This window comes from Sinohyriopsis cumingii, chromosome 9 (assembly GCF_028554795.1).
Source record: "Sinohyriopsis cumingii isolate HCF-2022 chromosome 9, ASM2855479v2, whole genome shotgun sequence".
Lineage (NCBI taxonomy): Eukaryota > Metazoa > Mollusca > Bivalvia > Unionida > Unionidae > Sinohyriopsis > Sinohyriopsis cumingii.
In genome coordinates, this window is record NC_142969.1 from 51,483,348 (window position 1) to 51,490,669 (window position 7,322).

Consider the following 7,322-nt stretch of genomic DNA (forward strand, 5'->3'; position numbering starts at 1 on the left):
AAACTGTCACATCGATAGTAGTCGACGAAAGTACGGCCTTGAGCGTACGGTCATTGATTCCAAAGAACCGATCTACCTTTTCGATATAGAATCTTAGTAGGCCAAGATTATATACACAAGACCTGCACAGTTTGTAACTTCAGATAAGATCTGGGAAATGTTTAAACGATATACTCGGTCTAAAACTAGAAATCCATATCTCTAACACACATTATCCGATGAGTTTTCTACTGGATTTGATAGTGCAACATTTTATGTTATTTATGTATAAGGTTCACAAACATATATAAAATGAAGCTCTCCCCCATGTTAGCATGCCAATGCTGTTGTCTTTTGGTGTATCTTTGTAGGTGACACTTTTCTTGATTTCATGTGCGCGATTTGAGCACTACCTTCAGCAACAGTTACATAATTCATATTCTTTGTGAGGTCAACATATTGTCATCTTTTAACAATGGAACTTTCATATTTCAACTTTTGTGTGAGGTTCGTTTTATAGAATTTCCGATTATTAGAATACTGATTATTAGGATACTAAAAAATTAATTCGCTCTTTTTCAAGAAACATCTATTATCGGATATTATCTGTCTTTATCTCGAAAAACAGCGAATCTGTACTGTTGAAACAAAATTGATGCCTTGGACTATCTTTTTGTTTCAAGTAGCAAAATTTGACTCTGATATGGCAAATCCGTAACATGTGTCTTGTTGAGAACAAAAGCTTTGTGCTTTCTTTATGTGAATCTCTAGAAAGCTTCTATTAAAAGTCTTCCACTATACAAATCCGGGAACTGCGATCAGTTTACCTCTCCACTCTGGTTTTGTTGACTATTTCTACTATGATACATTTGCTGATATTTCCAATCATTATGTCAAACAAAGAAATGTTCGTCGCCTTAAGGAACTCGTTTGTAAAGACATTTGACGTATTGGTCCTCTTATATGTGTTAAAATTTTTCAACCACGCTACTTGTTTGAAGTTTACCACGCGATGAATTGTAATCATATTCTTACCCAAGTCAAGCGACTGTTTTCAGATATTTGAGGTAAACAGTACACCGCCTCATTTCTATCAGGCTTATAATCATCTGTGGAACATTGAAAATGCCAACAGTTGTTTTTTCTTAAACGTCAGCGTATGAGTGCTTAACATAGCAGGTTACGAATTCCAACAAGATCTAGTCATGCAGAAGTTACAAAATTGTTCTAAAACTGTCAGCAAGTAACAGCACGTTAGTTTTCTTATAGAGCGCATGATAAATGCCAAGAGCCTTCATGTTTAATTTGTTTCAGACATTGCAAGCATATTTGCAGTAGCTATCAGAAAAATATGCATTGTTAAGTTGACTACAGTAGTCTTATTTTTATGTGCAGAGTGATTTTGTCATTATTGACTCACGATGACGTGTATTTCTTTGCGTATGTCCAGTATGGTCTCCAAATTCCACTGTGTTTGACAAGCTAATCCAAAGAAGCACTCAGAAATTGACATTTATATAACATGCACATAGCCAAGTGAGTTGACACATGGCACACGATGTAGTTTGCAATATTCTCGTTAAAGTGTTGCATGATCAAGTACAGATCATATTCGCGCTCATTATGGAGCACTATGGGAATGAACTCAGGCAAAATGTAATGAAGATTGTAATAGTTATGTGCCTCGAAGCAATATTGCAAGGTAAATTTACAATGATCCCTAATTCGATTGTCCGCATGTGGCTGGTGTGATGTAAATTGCACATTCTGCTTTGCTAAATAAACTGATTATGAAGTGATCTATGCAGTCTGCAACGAAGTCAGTTTGTATGAGCTCATTAAGGGTTGTATTAATAGAGACTAGGGTATTCAAAGAGCCGCAATGAACATGTTCATGTTATTGATGTTCCCAAGTAAATGAAGATTATATATACTTGTTGCAGTCACCTATTGGAACAGTGAGGTCTTCAAGCTCTTTAAAAAATGTAAAGGCACTATTGTCAATGTGATTAATTTTCATAGGCTTAAAAATTCTGTTTTTGCAGGAATCTAAGCTTTTTTAATACTAATGCAATCCAGTTAATGATGCGCAAGTACATATTTGTGTGTAAAACCGTGAAGACCATTCTCTGTAGTGAAACATATTTACCATGGCCTTGTACTGTCGGTTCATTAGGGTTTATTTTATTAAACTCTATTGACGGTATGAAGTCTTTCTGTTAATGTAAAGTAATCCCATCATTTTATAATGGCCACTGACGAGAAATGCAGACAAGAGCAATGGTTTAGCTATTGAATTGTATCTTAGACATAGGAACGTAATTCTCCAGAGCAGGAAAAAATATGTTGATAAAACTTAGATTTGATTAGCAGCATACTTTCTCACTCTTTCGAGATCTTTGACCGCAAAAAACAATGCAATTTGCACAGCTCATATAACACAATTAGTAGTTATTGTTTATGTATCGTCAAATTTGACTTTTTTATTCAGGATGGCAATTGCAAAATGTATCGTCCTCAAAGGTGATGGCAATTTGATGTTCTTAAAACGCATTTTGAAATACCAAACACTGTCAAGAATGAAATTTCGAGTAATAATGTTTGTCCTTTGTGGTAAAGTTGCAGATCTATTAAGTTTTTTATAGATGCAGCTTCAGGACAAAGTTGTCAGGAGACCTTTTCTCACAGGAACAACTGTTATCAAATTATACTATGACTTTATGTAAAACATTTATGCCTTTCTCAAACTGAGGTCAAATCCATCTACATAGACTTTGTCTTCATGAGAATAACAAAGCCTGCATTAGTTTATATATACCAGAGGTCCGTTCTCAGTATGCAGATTAATTAAAAAGCAGTTGCAGCAATTTTAATTTGGGATCTAATATAATGATTCATGAATGTTAACGAAATCTAGCTTCATCGAATAATAGCCAATCTGGCTATGTTCGAGAGTTATACTTAGGAATGATGCATAGTCTACGCAAAACAGCATAGCGCATCACGTAATCATGCAGTACCATATACTCTGCATCTTGCCGAAACAGACACCTTTCTCTACAGTCATTCATTTATTGATGAATATCTTAAAGCCACACTTCGATTACAGTCACTGTCTTATAAATATCTTTAATATTGTCAGATACAGGACGTCATGAAATAAACTAACAAACACACAAACATCAATCACAATTAACAACCTAGGGCTCAGCTCTTGTTCCAAAATAATGATCACAAAGAACAGGACTGTCCATCAACCAAAATCACCAAAATAAGAAAACATGCCAGACTGAGAATCGTTTCCTCAGAAAAGAACACAATTCCCAAAGGCTACGGACAACACACATTGTGGAGATAATGATGGCTTATATCCCATTTTCGCGGCATATATCCTGCCAAAACTGATGTCATGCTCACTTATTATCTTCTCCATGACTATGAAGGAAAGGTTTAAACACCTCATTAAATACGCAAACGAATTTGTCCTTATGATTTATGGATAACATAATCATCTGAAACGGTATCAATATCATCTTCAAGGCGCAGCCGTCAAAGCTAATCGAGCGCTCTGTCCCAGAAAATCCATACAAAGCAAATGTGCTGCAGTATGTGATAAACACACTCCTTAAACATTGGTCTGCAGGGATTAAAAAAGCCAAAGAGAAACATATATTGACCCACAATATGTGTCATATCAGAAGGTAAACACGTACTTTCACCGATCAGCAATCTAAGATTATTCAAACGATACATGTGGGCAACATAACTCAAAATAGAGGTAGAACTTGTTATTGATAGCCCACTGAGTTTTAACGTTTCACTAATTGTTTCTTCGAAAGTGATTAGTTCCATACGATTTCATAAGTATTCTGATGAAGGAATGGCTCCTGCAAGCATAGATTTATTATATTAATACAGGGGACTTCCATTTGGTCCGAACTTTACAAGAATTATGTTCTATATATCATGTCTCACTTGACAGTCACCTCTATGTCTATGACGTCCAACTACATGGACAACAAAATGCGAAAGTACTAAGTTATATCTTAGATCAAGATATGAAACCCTGTCACGCGTCCGGTTTGCCTTGGATTCTTCGTCAGACTTATGTCATCTAAACTTGGAACTAGCTTGCATGTGGAACTCACAAATTGTATATTGGGCCCTTCTACCTCTAGAAAAAGCAACATCACAGTGGCTTTCATTATCTCACAACATACCATCTCAGTCAGATATATTTGGAGTGTGTTGTGTCTCCACCGTGCAGCAGCATATGCAGTTGCATACTGTTTCTTGCAAACGATTATTTTGGACCACCAGTTCTCAAGGTTTTGCACATGGGAATACGCTTGCAATAAGTTTGCAATAAGCGAGGTCACATATGGACAATGTGACGTGGGTTATTGCAAGCATTCCCTGTATAACTTAGCCTACAAGAATTTCGATTAGTACCCACCTCGTGATATCCTTTCATAATATAATCCAGAGCATTCGTCGCAATTCATTTGCATGAAAATGGAGGACTTCGTAAATTCATTCACATTATGGAAGGATATGCGGTCTGGAAATGATGTGTTCATCCTATCAGTAAATTTCAATGTGGCAAATTGCCTTTTAAGGCAAGATGAAACTGAATCACATGATCTCTGCCTACAGGTTGGGTATTCCCAGACGGATATCTGTCACCTAGATGTCATACTCAGGGACCTAATCGATAAATAAAAAATGGTTTGTTAATCCTTTGGTATTGAGGGATATGTTCTGCCTGGCAGGGGCAACTACCTGTGGATCTATATGTAGCAAAATAAAATGCCTACTTACTCTCTATTATCTCTCAATCCTAAAAGCCAGCATTCAATATCCTTTCAATGAGCCAAACTTACATAGATGCATGCGTCTTACTGGTAAATAAAAACGAATACTCATAATTTATGTGAGGAAAAGCATGGGTAAACAATAAATTTTACCTAATAAATTGAAGTTCCCGAGAAAATTCATATCGTGTCTAACATCTTAAACAAACACTGATGCGGCGGTTTCAAACAACAACCTATATTTGTAAAACCTGTATATCTGGTTCATATCAATCATGCTCGCAGTCCTCGGAGTTAAAGGTTAAATAGTACCACAGTGGTCAGAAATACGTTGACGTAATGTTATGATGAACCCATTATATTCTGTAGACTGCCATAATGTGTTATTAGTGTCTGTTCCACCCTGACATGAACTCAATTTCTTCACAGTAAGTATGCTAAGGATTTAATAGATCCGAACGAAAATCGTCACTGGAGTTTAAGTAGAACTGCTGAAAAACCAAATTGATTAGTTCATATGTTGTCTGACAAAAATTGATTAAGTTAAGATCTGTTAGTTGACTTGAAACAATATATTTGCATATTCTACAAAGTTTCTTCATATGTGGCATATTTTACAGCCAATTGAATATTGTTCTATATTATTATATACAGGTAGAAATATTTGTTTGCATTGAATTCATTATTATAAAATTTAATGTTTTAAAATGTCATTGAAAATGTCCGTTACTTATATTGGATTTGTTTCTGCAATTACAGCGAGTTCACCAATTTAGCAATTGGGGTATTGAAAGAATGCCATAAAAAAGATGTGAACTTGGCAAAAAACCTGCTAACTCAAGAACAGTCACAATGGGAAGAAACGTCTTGTGTTCTGATAGCTGTGAAAGCAAACAACAAGCAGTTTATCTCAGAACATGCATGCCAGGATGTCTTCAATAATATCTGGATGGGAGAAATTGATCAGGAAACTGGCAGTCTATGCAACAGTTTAAAGGTAGGTGGAGAGTAAACTACATATCTAATGCTAAGCTGAAATGATATGAATTAAGGTAATCATGCCATTAAGGCTCTGGTTTCCAATTGAAACCAAGTGTTAAACCTAAAGATGGTGTAAACTTCAGATGCACCTGATTTAGATTGACTGTATGAACATTAATATTTTGATTATTTTCAATCTGACTATAAAATGTTTATGGAGAGCATTTTTAATTTAAAAAAAAACATATCGCGTCGCTAGTTCAATGAGTGTATCTATGAACAGTAATGCATATTTAAACTGTGTTTAATGGGAATATTGTGCGTTATGAGCAGACAGAAATGCAAGAAATTCCGACTGCTATAAGACCACATTAATTTGCAATGTATATATTATAATATACTATTACAATCCTCTAATTCTCAAATAAGTTATTATATTGATATTTCAAAATTTGTGAATAATACAGCTCTTCAAGGAAAGATTTTATTCAGTTAAAATATTTTGCACAATATAATAACATTTGACATAAAGGCAATGTAAGACATGAACTGTTTTGATGTGATGTTACATCATACTTGGAATAGGATATCATCTTATTCATCTTATTCACCTGCTTACCAGATATTAATGCATCTATGAGATCATCAGAAATGAGGAAAGTATTGAAATATCTCACACGATGCATTTGTATAGGGAAGCCATAAAATGGGCATATATTCATATTCCAGGCAAGTATGTGCGTTTACCTCCACGTCACTTACACTTGAAGTTCCATCGTGCTTCTTCGTGTGTGCAATACTCTTGAAGAGTTTTATTCACAAAGGCCAGAATAAGGTTTTAATTATATGTTTGCAACTGTGACAGGGTGGTTTGTAGTTCTGAAAAAGGAAACAGTTCTATAGATTCCGAAAGCCTTCTATAACATGTTTAGTAGATCCCATTGTTCTTGACCAATCTGTCCAGTTGCTCTATTGATCATCCTTTACACAGTTGTTCAAACACTGGATCTGTGGAGGTGGAGTTCGATCTAATGATGCAATTGAAGTGTTCCAAATATCTTCAATCTTGCTATATTTGAGTCAGGAATAATGTTAGAAAGTTGGCGGATATAAATGACAACGTCAAGCATTTCCGGTTCATGTTTACATAATCCATTAAGATTTAGGAGATGACTAGCGCGATTGTCGCTAGAAGTCATAAGTTTACCTCCAAATTTACAAAGACTTATATACAACTTCAATTGTAAATTAGAAGGCCCAACGTGTCCGTTTTAAACATCATTTTTACTCTAAATAATGGAAAACCACAAATAAATTAACTGCCAAATATATATCAACCGCGCATCTGCATAGTTTCTCTTCATCATGTTTCATTACAGCCAGCCGTTGACGCCGTAGAAACTAAACAAGTACCCGCTAACACTGGGAACTATTTTAACTCCACCACCTTAGGCCAGCCAATGTATGCTTTTCAGGCACATTTTGCCACTATAATTGCACCACATTTGTCACCATGGCGACATAAACGGTATTTACCGAGTCAATTCT